The sequence below is a fragment of the Triticum aestivum genome, chromosome 7A (assembly GCF_018294505.1).
Source record: "Triticum aestivum cultivar Chinese Spring chromosome 7A, IWGSC CS RefSeq v2.1, whole genome shotgun sequence".
In the NCBI taxonomy this organism is placed as follows: Eukaryota; Viridiplantae; Streptophyta; class Magnoliopsida; order Poales; family Poaceae; genus Triticum; species Triticum aestivum.
Genome location: NC_057812.1, coordinates 632,798,555 through 632,813,737, shown reverse-complemented (window position 1 = coordinate 632,813,737; position 15,183 = coordinate 632,798,555). Strand labels below are relative to the sequence as shown.

Sequence of the window (15,183 nt, the reverse complement as noted above, 5' to 3'; positions counted from 1 at the left end):
ATCTTTATCGGTCAGACCGCATAACACATACGTTGTTCCCTTTGTCATCGGTATGTTACTTGCCCGAGATTCGATCGTCGGTATCTCAATACCTAGTTCAATCTCGTTACCGGCAAGTCTCTTTACTCGTTCCGTAATACATCATCCCGCAACTAACTTATTAGTTGCAATGCATAGAATTGTAATGTCATGTCCATCTGAATCTGGCAGGATTCAGGTTTACTTGATTGTACTCCCTCTATAAACAAATATAAGAGCGTTCAGATCACTACTTAGTGATCTAAACGCTTTTATATTTCTTTACAGCGGGAGTATCACAGAAAAGTGAGATTTGAGTGGATGCTAAATTTCATATGGAATGTAGTCAAGAATCCTTAGAGAAAAAGTGATTAAGATTCTAACCCTATAAATTGACTTTCCTATTGAAATCCTAAAGAGACCCTAAACCTGGAGACTTGAGGTTACAAACAAGAGCCCTCTGAACATCGTAGCGTACGTCTCTGTACAGAAAAAAGGCTCGTAGTTATGAGTCCATATTTCCAACTTTGCCTTCTTTGTGTGTGGAAACATTTCAGGTCCAAACTCTGTTCCACGATTACGGAAGGCGGATTGACAACTTGACATTCACCTGTGTGTGTGTGTTCAAGAAAAGAGAAAGTCGGTTCAGAGCTGTTGCTGAATTCATCTTCATTTATTCAGCTCCTCAGTGAACTTCCAAGAACAATCCTGCAAACACACTAGGAGCATGTTGATATAGTAGTATTTGTTTTTGAGGGAATGTTGATACAGTAGTACATGCTCTCTTTTTTTAGAAATTTGACAGGGCCCAGACTTGGGCTGTTTGATAGGGCCCAACTTGAACTGAGGCCGAAAGGAGAAACAAGCAGTCCTCGCTAGATCGTGGGTGCTCCAAGCCTCGTAGTCGTAGTCCAAAGGCATAGAGGCGCAAGGAAAAAAACGTAGCGGAGTCGGAAACAGACTTGAAAAAGGAAAGGCAAAGGTCCGATCCTATTTATACGCATCGTATGCTTGATACGTCGGCCCGAAGGAGATGGATGCGACGACGGTGTCGGTGGGCACGCTCCCGAACGACGTCATCCTCGAGATCCTGGCACGTCCGCCCGACGAGGCTGTGCTCTTCCGATGCGCGGCGACGTGCAAGCTGTGGAGTACCCTAGTGACCGACCCTTCGTTCCTCCGCCGCCACTGGCCGGACAACTCGCCCCATCCATCCTCGCTCCTCGGGTTCTTCCCCTGCAACGGGCAAATCCCTCGTGCAATCATGGAGCACATTCCTAGGGGACCACGGTCGGCGTCGTCCGGCCGGATCCTTGCCCCCCGAAATCGACGGCCTCTTCAACCGCGCAACGCCGCTCGCCTCAAGCGGCGCTCTCCTCCTCCTGCAGTTCGTCCCGCGCCACGCCCGCGACCACCACTCGGCCCCGACCTCCATCCACTTCGCCGTGTGTGACCTGCTTGCCGGCTCGTGTGAGGTGCTCCCCCCATTGTGGCACAAGTCGATCTACGACGGCGTCGAACTGGCGGGCTCTGGCATTCTAGCGGGGGCGGACATCTGCTCTGGCGGCCAACAGCAGCGGCGGCGGCCGTTGCGGGGCTTCTCGGCCTTATTCAAAGTGCTACTAATCGGCAGCAGCTACGATGGAATGCGCCACTACCTCTACACGTTCTCCTCCGATCAACCGAGCTGGAGTGCGCCCAGTAGCTTCCTGGACTGTGTGAAGCACCACAATGGCTTAATGATGTCCCAACGGAGCGCCGTCGTGCGACGGGGCACGGCGCACTGGCTCTGCTGGGACTTTTCAGACATGTACAGCGTCGACGTGAACGCCGAGACCGGCCGATCTTCCTTGGTGAATCTTCGCGTCCCCGTTGGAGCACGCTACTACTTCCTCCCTTACAGTACGCCGAAACTTAACGTCGGCGTCGACGGGGCGCTCCAGCTAGTCCGCCTACACATCGAAGGTCTCTGGGTAGAGACCTGGACACGACAAGACGGCCGGGATCGGAGTGTCGATAGCGGGAGTGCAGACTGGCTCCGCATACGGGTGGTCGAGATAGAGCAACCCAAGCAGAAGTTGACTGAAAGAGCGGTCTGTGTTTGCGTTGGAGAGAAAAGTGGCACGATGCTCCTCGTCGACCAAGACGGGAGAGCGCTCCTGGTCGACCTCGAGACTGGGGCGGTGGAGGAGATGACGGGTCGGTTCAAAGGCCAGGAGTGGTTGGCAGCCCTGGCGGTGGAGATAGACTGGCCGGCCTTGTTCGTGTCTCGTCTTAGCGGGCAACGACGACGCTACACTCATGGAGAGGTTCTACGGACTACACTTATGGATGCCATCCGCAAGTTCCCCCGCTACATCCGTAAGCTTCGTCTCATGGCAAATCGTTTGTAAATATATATAGGTGGATAGTAGTGTGCGTGGAGTTGTTAGAACTTGGAGCATTGACAGAAACTGTATTTGGTCTGTGGCCGTAGTTTGCTTGAACTGGCTGAAGACATAAAGACTCTTGAGTATCTGAAAAAAGTGTGGGACTGGCTAAACACATGTCGGCTGAAAAATTGAAGTGGGTCAGTCGATTTGCAAGGATTAATTTGAGGTGTTGGATGACAAACGAACGGTGATGCTCACGTCTTCTTCCTTACGGAAACAAATCACGGGATCTTCTTCCTCCCTGCGCTTGCTACCATCGGCCGGGCCACCTGCTGCCGCTGCCCGCGGCCGGCTATGCTTTTGTGCAGCCTTGCCCCATCGCCCTCCCCCCAACAGTGCCACCCCTCTAGCCTCGGCGCTGATGAAGATTTTCTCCGACGAAGTTGCACCACCGCGGTGTTGCTGCCCCCACCACCACCGTTCTTCCGCCCAAGCGAGCTCCTTCCTTCCCATCGGTGAATTTCAAAATCGACCGACCGAAAGCAAAAAGTCAGTCGACTAACATTTAGCTATTGTGAAAAGATATACTCAAGCAGCGAACAATTTTCAATAAAGAGCAAATCTCAGTTTTTAACACATCTTCTGACATTTTTGGCACAAAATTGTATAATTGACATCTCCACTAGACAGAATGTGCTAGAAATAAGTAAAAACGGATGGCTGAAGACGTCAATGACTTGAGAATCTAACAATAGTGAGCTGAAGTGGTGAAATTAAACACATTCAGCTGCGTACCACGTGGCCAGGATGGACTGGTGAGTTAGGCCAACTCCACAGCGCGACCCCAAACAGATGTCCGTTTTGTCCGGATTCTGTCCGTTTGGATAGCGATTTGGGGTCGTGTCCGGGCATGTCCTGTGATGCGGTGGTCGTGCGCCCAGCGCGCGGCCGCATTCTTTTGCCCTATCCTATCCGCGTCTATTTAAAAAACTAGTAGCAACGTTTCAAATGCCAAGCCCTAGTTCAGGCCAGCGGCCCTGGTTCATCACGCCGGCAACAGAGCCAGCGACCTACATGTCCATGGCCGGCATCAGCCAGCGGCCGGCAACACAGCCAGCCTCCAAAATGATTAGTTGTCCTCGCCGGCAACACAACCGGCCACCAAAATGAATGTTTTCTCGCCGACACACAGCCAGCGGCCCAGCGGGCGGGCGGCACCCATGCCAGCCTCCAAAAAGAACGGCCACGGCCGATCGAACGACCTAGTTCAGGCCTTCGGCTTCGAGCATCTCCTTCTGCTTGGCCTCGAACCAGGCCCTCGTCTTGTCGCTCATCTTCGACAAGTCCACGCTCATGATCGCAAGGGCCACCTCCTTCGCTTTGGTGGCGGCGTTCGTGGCCTCGATGTCGAGCTGCCTCTGCCTGGCCTTGACGTTGTCGGCCTCGATGTCGAGCTGCCTTTGCCGGGTCGCCTCCTTCATGTCGATCTTCCTCCTCTTGGCCGCCTCCTCCATCTCAAGCTTCTTTGTTTGACGGTCTAGGTATTGCTTCATTTGCTCCTCCTTGCTTTGCCGCTTCTTCTCGTCCCTCACATCCTTTTGGGACATCATGCCATGCAAAGTGTCATGCAATGCCATGGATGAGGCATCACGTATGTCATCAACTTTGGAGTTGGTCTTGCCCCTCGGCCTCTTCAAGGCCTCGCCATCTCCACCTCCGGCGTACTTGGCCGTCTTTAGTCCTCTCTTTCTTTGTAGTTCACGGTATTGGTCCTTGAACTTAGGGTAATTGTTGATAATCGTTCAATAATGCGTAAGAGTGAATGGCTTGTCATTGTGCCGGGCCTTGAATGTCTCCAAAGATTGAAATGCCTAAATCACATGATCAACAACAAGTGAACATGCAAACATATACACGCCCGAAGTGTCATGGCCGTAGCAAGGAAAGGGCTAGGAAGAGGATAGCATACCATGTCCCCAACGCCGAGACCACTCACGGGCCGTGCTTCAACGCTCTCTAATGCGGCGCAATACTTGTTGCACTCTTGTTGGATGAACAACCATCTTTTTTGAATCGAACCGATGCCACGGTTGCTTGTAAATTGGTAGGGCTCAAACATCTTCCTTTCATGGAATGTTTTGTAGACTCTCGTCCAAAAAACAATGCCCTTTTGTTGCGCGCCGGTCCTCGGATCTTGGCTAATATCCATCCAAGCTTGGCAAATCAACTTGTCCTCATCTTGTGTGTATGAACCCGTGTGAATGCTCTTCCTCTTTTTTTGTGCTCCCGCTCTTTGGGTGAGCTCGTCGATGAACAATGGCTCGCCACTAATATCAACGTCATTGCCTTCTTCTTCATCACCTTCGACATAGATGTCATCGTCTTCATGCCACGAGTCACCATGGTCATAGTTAGCACGGTCGTCGGCCTCTTCATCGGGCACGTACTCGGCGCGGCCATCCTGACTTTGGGTCTCCTCGGGGTCGTAGGCACGGCCATGCCCACTCTCGAAGATCACGTCCTCCATGTACTGGCTGTAGAAGGGGTCATCGACCATTGGCGTTGGGGTTGGCATTCCGTCAAACAAGACGCGGGGGGCCGGCATGGTGCCCGTGAACGGTGCCCGTGCCTGCTTTCTTAGCATCTTGATGGACGGCCGCCCGCCGCTGCTGGACCCAGGCGTGACGTTGAGGTCGATGACGGTCGCGGGGCGCGGTGTGGACGGCGCGAACAAGCCCACGTCTGGCAACGCAGAGAAACGGGTCTGGTCGTCGTGCCTTGGCGGAGGAAAGCCAGGGAAGATGGGCGCGGCGCGCGACGTCGGCGACTGGCAGTGCGTAGGCCGGGCGACCGACGAGCCTGTGCTCGCCGGGCCGACGGCCGCTGCAGGGAACCCGGCCGGACGGCCCATGCCGCCAAGCATGAGGATGACGTGCGCTTTGTTGACGAGGTCCTCCTCGTCGGCAGCGGCCTTGCGCCGCGCGGCCTCCAGCTCCTCGCGTTGGGCGGCGAACTTGGCAGCGGCGGCATTGACCTTGACGGCCGCTCTCCGTTCCCTCCTCTTCGCCGATTCCGCGTCCAACTTGGCGATCTCCTCCGGCGCGCACTCCGACCGCGGCTTCCTTGGCACCTTCTTCTTCACCTTTGTGGGCGGGTCGACGGCCAGGCCGCCGGAACTCGGCGGGGCGTCGGCCATGGCCGGGAGAGAGAGGGGCGGCGGGAGGGACGTGGAAGGGTTTGGGGGAAATGGCGGCAAATGGGCGTGGGTGGGTTTTGGTTTCTTCCACCGACAGGCGGGCCAGGGGAGGATAAGCGCGCGCGTCCCGCCCGTCCGCGCGCTGTCCGTTTCACCCCAAAACCGGCGCAAACTTAGGCCGGGGATGGGTCGAAAGCGGACACAAAGCGGACAAAAGTCCGTTTGCGCCCGCGCGCTGGGCCGTCTCGTTTGTCCGTTTTACCCCAAACGGACGAGGGCGAATATGATAGGGTCACGCGGTGGAGTTGGCCTTACGCCGACGAGATTTTCTGGACGCGTCTTTTTTTCCTCCACGTCGTCACAGGGATTGAGTACTCACGTAGGCAACCCATGGTTCGTTTCTCCAGTCCCCTCAGACACGCCCGCCCCTCTCTCTTCCACTTCTCTTGCCTTCCCCACGAAGGCTCCTCGATTTTGGCGAGATGCGGCTCGAGATCCTGCCGGGGAAGAGAGAGCGAGCTGCCGCGGGCGTCCTCACCGCAGCACAAAGGGAACACAGATCTTCTTGGTTGTGACACCAGATGTCTGGACGAATAATTCACCCGCGGCTGCTGTGGCGGCGGGGCCAACGGCCGTGGACGACGGGGAGGACGACCAGCTGCCCCCTGTCCATAGAGGATGTCGTCCGGGCCTCCTCGACACTCCTTGCAGCAGGCCAAGGGAGCAGCGTCGGTTGGATCCAGGAGTAGCACTGGTGTGGGATCCGCCACGGCCAGGTATGCCCATCTGCCTCGCCTTCCTATGGATCCACTGTCCCTCTTTTGTTTTGAACCGGGCCTCAACCCCTTTCCATTAAAAGCATAACGGAAATACATAGTTCAGACAACCACTGACCCAAGTACCAACTACATCGCAAGGAAACTAGAAAGGGGAGGCGAGTTCAAAGCACCACTGAAAAACCCACCATAAGCACTCGTCATCGAGCAGCTCATTGCGGGGCGAAAATCCAGCGACACCTGTGATCACGCAACCTAAAGGATCTAAACACCAAGGAGTCCCCAAAAGGAACCCGAAATAGTCTAACTTCACCAAGCTTACAGGCTCACAAAAGAGCAATCGGAGCACTCGCGCAGGAGTGAAAGGCAGCCTATCCTTGACAGACGAGAACTCGAAGCTCCGAAAAGATGCAGAAGGGATCAGTTTAAAGCGAGTTGGTTGGAGCCGCGCAGATTCTCATCATCATCGAAGCACTGGACCTGAGCATCTTGGCTCCGCGCTCCATGGTCTTCCGATCATCGCCAGCCATCAAACCTGTCCAGTACATCAAAAAACTACAAGCAACATACACCACATTAAAAGGGCTTTTGAGATCTTTATGTTCAAAAGTAGCTTAGTTACGATTGTTCCAAATCGCCCAACAGACTGCCGCCAAACCAGAGGTGTAAAGTTTGGTTCCATCAGGAAGGAAAATATAACACCAGAAATAGTACTGTCAAATGTTATTTGGACATAAAGATGTGCCCAGCACACATCCAACCGTCCTCCATACCACCCGAGCCACAGGGCACGTAAAGAAAAGATGTTGTGAGGTCTCCACATTCTCACAAAAAGAGCATTTAGGATTGCCTGCCCAGTTGCGCTTTCTCATGACTTCTCTAATCAGAACCCCGTCTTGGAATACTTGCCAAAGAAAAATTTGGATTTTAATTATTGTTTTTGATTATTGTTCGTTCTCATATGCTCGCAGCCTGCGCTCAAGGGCCTCCGCTTCCTCAACAAGACGGCCGCCGGCAAGGACGGCTAGAAGTCCGTCGAGAAGCTCTTCGACGAGATGAGCGCCGATGGATGCCTCCACCAGAACTTCGCCAAGTGCATCGTTAGGTAAGTATGATCAACAGGCCGTCCTTGTTTGCCTTCTGCTGCCGCAATCTTGATGCTTTCTCTGATGGCTACTACTTTGTCGGTGCGGCAGGAAGGCGCACGAACCGAGGGCAGCCCGGAATCGGCGCTGAATCCGTTGTCGTGCTCCTGGAGCGTCGGGATCGACAACAGCATCGCCGGCAGCCCGCCCGCGAAAGCGTCGCCCTGGAGGACGACTGAGAACGAGGTGAGCGCTGAGGTCGAGGACGTCGTCCGGGACGATGCCGCTCAGGTTCATAGCGGCGAGGTCGATAGCGGTGACCGCACCCCGCGTGTTGCAGCGCACACCCTTCCAGCTACAGCTCCAGCCCCAGAGCTTCCCCAGGGGTCGACGAGCGAGGCCCTGATGGCCGGCAGCGCCGCAGCCTCGGCATTGGACAGTGTGGCGCAGTACAAGAGCCACAAGCCGGAGAAAAGCATGTAGTGCTACTCGGACTAGTAGCAGTCGCCATGCTTGGCTCTCCTCCTTCGATTCTCCATTACTCTCTGTTCAGCTAGCTTTCATTTGGCTGAATCGTGAGTTTGTTGCATTTTCAGTTGGCTGCAGCGCAAGTTGACGGCTCTTAATTACAAAATTCAGTCAACGATCACATCCTCTTAGTTATTATCAAATCTTGGCAAGCCTAGATATTACTCCGGCTTGTGGCTCATGAATTTACGCGGACAGGAGTAGTACAAAATTTTACTATATGTAGGTACTTTCAAGTAAGTTTTGTTCTTCATTATCTTTTTTTCTATTACTCTGAATCCGCAGTGTACTCTTAGTTTCTAAGTAGTATGTGCTTAATTTGAGACAAACAATTACCTCAGACTGCAAGGAATGATGTAATATAAGGAGGAAATTAGATATGTGCTACTATGTAAATTGTAACTGGACGGATAGCCCATCTGCAAATGGGTCAATCTTTCCTTTGAAATTCATGTCCTTAAGTTTGAAAGAATTTTGATTTGAAGCACGAGTCTCGTTGCTATATGTCTTTGTGAGAAAATACTTTTATAATAAATAAAACTTCAGTTTGGGTCTGCACCACAATTCCTAACAATTCAATGAAGGTCTGACTTTGTTTTATCCTTTTCTATTGCTTCATCTGCAATGGGTTCCAAGATATATTTCATAACTATTAATAGCGGCTGGGAGGAGGTAGCCAATGGGGTTCCACAACCGGACGAGGGCTTTGGCGTCGATCTCCCTCCTCCTGCTCCCAATCGCCGGTACGGCCTCCATCGACTAGATCTTCACCACCTCCGGTACGCTCACTCTTTCCCTCTCTGCAGCACTTGGATTCCTACACTCATGCCTACCATATGTTTGTTGAAATCTTCCCGCATCTGGTCCTGTGCAATATGGAGATGTAAGCCTTACCTTGAAGATGTTGATGTTGTATTAAGTCGTTCAAATGTAATTCGATCGATATTCTTTTCCTGATTGTTGTTGAATTACATAGTATCCCTGGAAGTATTATGTTTGAAGGCACTGTTAGATGTATTATATTTCATGGTAGATGTGGGATTCGGCGTTAGATCGATGTTTTTTTACTGACAGATTAATTCGCTTAATTATGTTTATAGCTCAGGCTTATGACGTAGCTGCAATTTTTTCTCTCTGCGATTCACCTGATCACATCCTATTTTACCGGGTTACTGTCCCAATTTTCCTTGTAAATTTTTTTGTCCTTCCTCTTAGCCTTTGGGCATTGCAGGCTACATATATGTAGAATTGGTTGTCTCCAGTAGTAGCATTTAATTTATTATGGTCTGGAGCAAGTGATGAAGGCCTTGATGTGCAAGATCTTGAACTTTATATGTTGGCAGGCAAATTTTAACATGCTCCCTCTGACCCCCTCTCTTTACATGTGAGGTAAGAAGGTAAGAGTTAATCTGACCACTAATTAATGAGATCAACGGCTTAGATCTATTATATACTCTTACCTCTCATGTGAAAAGAGGAGGTAAGAGGGAGCATGTTAAAACTGCTCTGGCTGGCAGGAGTGTTAGGTTTAATCTTGATTGTATTTGCATTTTTAGTTGCCTTCCGTTCTGCATGTAGTTCAGGTTCGTGCACTTGTGGTACAAGGCTTACCAGAATATATGTGCAGACAATTATCAGAGTTTTTGGGTGGTTTGTGCACATGGTCAAACCTAGGGGGGATGCCTGAAGTCCAACAAAGACCCTTGGGGTGACCCTTAAATTATGAAGGAAGTTTTTTTTTCTTTCTGAATCTGCTGCTGCTCTCTTACTGTATTATATTTCTTATGGTACAACAGAATATTTGACTTGCCTGCTACAGCTGCTTATGAACTTATTTCTTATTGCAGATCATACATAGCATGGGATCATCTGCATTAAGTGATATTGTGAAGTATCTAATATAGAAGAAACTATTGCAAGCTCTCTAAGATTGCATGCGCTTAAGGCAAGATTATCAAATGTCTGACCTGTGAGCTGTCATTTGTTCAGTGAGTCAATCTCTTTTCAGTTTTAACGTTTTATGTACTGTCCCTACTTCTTTCAGCTGCCAAAAAGAATTAGTGATACATCAAATGCTGAATCAGGTTCAGATGTTCATGATCCTGGATCGCCTATAGCCCCTGAAGATGTTAAATTCATAGTTTGTATAACGTTTTATGCGTTGTTCCTTCTTCTTTCAGTTACCAAAAAGAATTAGTGATACATCAAATACTGAATCAGGTTCAGATGTTGATGATCTTGCATCCCCCATAGCCCCTGAAGATGTTCAATATCATAGTTTGGCTCCACTCTGTGAGGAAATAGATCTCTGTTCCCTTAATTCTGGCATTATATTAATATGTTCCATTCATGATTCACTTGCCAACTATACTAGGTCATACATTCCTATGAACATAAGGAAAAAACAGATATTTCTTTTTCGTCTTGACATGCCTAAATGTTTGGAGTTGTTGCCTGGCAAAAATATACGGTATGCAACTCCGTCAGTATTCAGGATGTATCCTTCATGTTTATGATGATCTGTGATTCCTTGTAGTTGCTTCATTCGTAGTCAAAGTTGCTTCTGCAAGACCATTTGGGGAATTTTAGTACCTTTACAAGTCTAGGGCACAAATTTAAAAATCAGATGCAAGGAGAAGAATTAATTTTTCATCTCCAAGCCGCTGTGTGGCATTATGACATTCTTATTTTTTTGTAAGCGTTTAATTCGTATAGAATTGAAATCACCTGGTTTGCATTAGCATTTCAAAGAGGCAAAAATAACATATACCGCTTGTGTGGGAAAAATGTTGGTATCTTGGTGTTAGCTTCATATGTGATCACTAATGCTAGCAATCATCATATATTGGCCAAGTTGAATTTGTGTAGGGTACATCAAGATGAAGATCAAGAGAATTCCGATGAAAGGCATCATGTTGATTCTAATATGAAAATGGATGATGCCAAGTCTCAAAACTCTGAAATGTGTTCTGTTTATTTGGTTCTTAGTTGTGGCTTCATCAGGTCCCTTTCTTCAGCCAAACTAAAGCACTTAATGTTAGCTTATCTTCGCTTTTGGATTAAATGTAGTGCATCGTATCACCCATTTATACTTCATGGGTGAGTCCTACATATCCTCATTAGATGTACCACTGCGTATGATGGTTATATTATATGTATGTTTGATTGATGTGGTACTAATAGTGTATCGTACATATCCTCATTACATGAGTGACATTCAGGACAAAACATGACAACTGAATATGCGTGAGACAAGATAAATATGCATAATATGCGTGAGACAAGATAAGTACGAACAGGCCCGCTCAAGTGGCGCTACCAGGTGGCGCCCCATCCTCTAGTTTCATAAGAAAGGCTACAGGGCAATCCATTTTCCTGAGGAGGAACGTGGTCGGCGAATGTTTTCTCTTCAAGAAGAAGACGCTGGCTGAACAACTAACTGCAGGCGGCGAATTCTTCACTGCAACTCCCTAACAGTAACAGGAGCAGTGATGTACCGACATGATTGCACATGCTAGCTGTGATTATACTACGTAGTGCTACCATTGTTATCACTCCTTTCTTTGGATTCCCGAGTCCTCGGGTTATTGTATGCGAAACTGCTTTCTGAACAGTCCCGGCCTAATTCGCTGCAGCTGGTAGCTTCTCGATTCTCAGTCCAGTGGAGGGATCTGTGCATGCATGCGAGCAGGCAACCATCATACGCAGCGCGGTATAAGTGCGTAAAAACAATCAGTACTTGTGGTTGTGGAGTAGACAGCTCATTATGCATGACTTGCAGCGAGCTGATTGCATCGATCCATATTGGCTATGGTCTCCTCTCTCTGCAGCTGCAGGTAAGGAGCTCTCCTTTCTGAACCACGCATGCATACGCATGGTGGTTCCTGTACAGTCCACGCGCCTCTCTCTTCTGTAAATGTAGCAACAAAAGAGCAAGCATCGAAGCAAAATTACCGGCAGCAGATAGCACTCGCGCACGCGGCTGGCCGGGCCGAAAGTTAGCTTCGCGTTTTGTCAGGTGTCCAGCTTGGTAATAAGCTGTGGGCATGCATGCATGCGAAAGCGAAGGGCGTCCTGCGGCACGATCGGGTCGGGCACGCACGCACGCGGCCGTCCCGATTCAATCGGCGCCCCACGCACGGTGACAGCTGTGGGTGCTCGAGGGATCGGGCCAGTGCCTGTTTTTGGCTCTTTCGTCGTGCCCGATGATGCTGTGCCGTGGATCTTGCTCACAGATACAGATGCTCTCGGCCTCTCGCCTTCATGGCTACCTCTGCTAGCTGCTAGTGTACTTACTCAGAATGAGATGAATGCCATAAACTGCGATAATGACACTGTAAAGCCCAGTTATTACCTTGAACCCGGCCAGAGCTCACCCGGATTCAAAATCCACCAACTTTATGAATTAAGCGTATTCGTCGAGGTTGCCGTTGACCCTTCGGTGGCATCCCTGACCCTCGGACGACAGGCTCCGATGCCCATGCAGAAACACTCTGTCTGTACTTGCAGGGCTGCTCTCTGCTGCTTCCTCAGTGTTGAGAGTTCAGGTTTCTTTTCTTCCTTGTATATCTGTGCCTGCGCAACTTGCGCCAGCCGATCGAACACGATGATGTAGTGAGTCTTGTGAGGTGAAAAGTGTAACCGCACGTTGTCTTGCTTGATTAACCACTTCTCCATGTGTTACGCAACTAACAACGATCCCGTGCCCGTGGTATGTGGAGAAGCAGAGCTTGGAGCGGTGGGTGGATGTAAACGGCAGCGCCTGCCACGGCCAGCCACGCACTGCTTGCTTCCACGCGTCACGTGCCTCCGTCACGTGATCCCGGCAAGAGGAACATGGTTACCAGCTTAAACAAACGGGGCAGGTAGGTTATTAGTCCTTGGAACCAACTAACACCGGTGTGAAGCTCAGAAAAACACTATAGCATGCATGCTTACTCACTCTTGGTGCAGAGCAGAAACTGTTGCTCAGTACAGTCAAAGATGCAGCACATGACACCCCTGACTTCCCGATTAGATCACTGATTAGCACATGAATCCACATCAAGCTCACGCTCTGAATGTAGCATCTTGGTCACTAATACTATCGCGTATACAGGGTCCAGATCTCAGCTGGGGACCCGTTTAGGACCGCCGCTGGCTACTCGCTACCGAGCTACTGGCCATGGCGATTATAGTATTGATCTGCCGCAGTGCCACTGGGATAAAACCCTCCGCGAAGCCCACTTTAACTCGCACCACTTCTCCTCCATCTTTTCTCCCAACCATACCTCACCCACCATCCTTCCTCGTCTGCGCACTGCCGCGGAAGAACATACCACACGACCACAGACCTGGCTCCAGTCCTGCCTGACACCCAAGATGAGTTCTTCTTCCAACAGGTTTTGTCGTCCGGTGACGCTGCCACTTCTGCTGCTGCTGCTGCTTCTGCTCGTGAGTTCGTCGTCGTTGGCGCTGGGCCTGGCCGACGCGAGCGGGCAGCACCGGCCGGCCCGGCGGTTGCTGGTGTCGCCGCCGTCGACGCACGGCTCCGAGCAACGAATGCGGATCGACGGTGAGAAGGAGCCCTTCAAGGACGCCCGGGCGAGCTTGGGGCGCCGGAAGATACCGGCCTCACGGTATAGTCCCATCCACAACAGATAGAAAGGTACTCTGATGTCTGTGCCTGCTTGCTCGATCGTACGACCTCAGTGGTCACGGTCTCCCGACGGCTCACCACTGGCCCTGGCGCCACCATCGTGTTCCACGTAAATCCGTGGCGGAACTGACGCGGCTGCTTCGGGCCGCCACCAAGCCTATATCGATCGCGGCGGGGAACAAGATTAGTATCTGCCGCACTGTCATTGAGCATGTAAGTTCATGCATCAACTTGTTCTTTTGCTTCGTAATATATTCTCACATCAACTTCTTGTCATATCTAACATACAAAATCTGGTTGTAGCTTGCTGAAGCACAAGCTTTTTGTATATGGAGGGGGAGTAAGAAAAGGAGAGCATTTTCCATGCATCACTGTTGGCTAGGTCCGAGAAACAAGAAGACCAAGTCCGCAAGGCTTTCACATCCACATCCACTCCAACGCGTGATTCATCACAGAGGAGGCAAAAATTGAATAAAGCAGTAGATGGTGGCGTATACAAGGAGGCGCTATGCGTTACAAGACATGTTGGTCATGTAGGAGAAAATGGAGGCTGCCAAGCAAGACAAAAAGAGGCAAAGTGGAAGGAGGCGTGTTAAATTCAGGAGCACAAGACGTCACTTGAGGAGGGCAAAGATCACGTAAGAGCGAGTAGAAGACCATGTGTTTGCCATCTCTAACATGGATCCTGATAAAAAAGAATACATCTTGGCTATGCGATCACAGTTTGCGGCTTCAAAGATGGATGTGTTAAATGGTGGATTTGGTGATGATGGGAATGACAATGGAAGTGGTGATGTTTGATGATCAAGATATTTTGTTTCTTGCATCTAGATTAAACTATGTCGAGTATGTTGACGATTTAATTTACATTTCATTGTAAATTTGAGATTTATGTTTTTTATTTTAATTCAAATTGTGGCACTTCAAATTTTGAATTTTAATATTATTGGGTTTTATGTATTAGAAATGTTAGAGTTTGTCATTGTGCTGGGAAATTAGGTGTTACATACAACAAACAAGCAAAAAAATAAGAGAAAAAAATTAACAACAGGAAATGAGGTGTATTACTGGAGTTCGTGGAAAAAATTAAGAGGTGGAAAAATAAAAAAAACTGAAATAGAGGGCTCCATTTGTGATTTTACTATGCATGTTTTACTTCAAATCTACAGTTCACTGAAGTCCGAATAATCTCTTTTAATTTTGTTATTATTGTTTGGAAAAACACGGCACGCTATTATTAATTCAAACAAAAAACACTACGGTTTATGACAGAGAAGTCGTGAGGGTGGTTCTCCGCCTGTTACGTCAGTCAATTCAATTGCTATCATAGCCGCACATATTATAACAATTTTACTTCTTGCTTATTTATACTAAACTATTTTACTTATAAACATGTCCTCCTATCATAAGAAATTTACCACTATATTTATTAGTATATGTATCAAAATGAATTACATAATGACGCTAGAAAAACATACGCAATTATGATTTATACTTTAACAAATACATTGCTTTGCTTTATTTTTTTAAGATGCACTTTAGAGATCATCAAGAAATTATTGCATTCAAA

At 49.3% G+C, this 15,183-nt stretch overlaps 1 long non-coding RNA gene across 1 annotated transcript; it reads left to right on the top strand.

Annotated features, from left to right (window-relative positions):
* The first annotated feature begins 13,250 nt into the window (after window positions 1-13,250).
* On the top strand, window positions 13,251-14,587 carry LOC123148812 (uncharacterized). Its single transcript, XR_006474142.1, has 2 exons — window positions 13,251-13,826; window positions 13,917-14,587. It is a non-coding gene; the product is annotated as an uncharacterized lncRNA (long non-coding RNA).
* The last annotated feature ends 596 nt before the right edge of the window (window positions 14,588-15,183 follow it).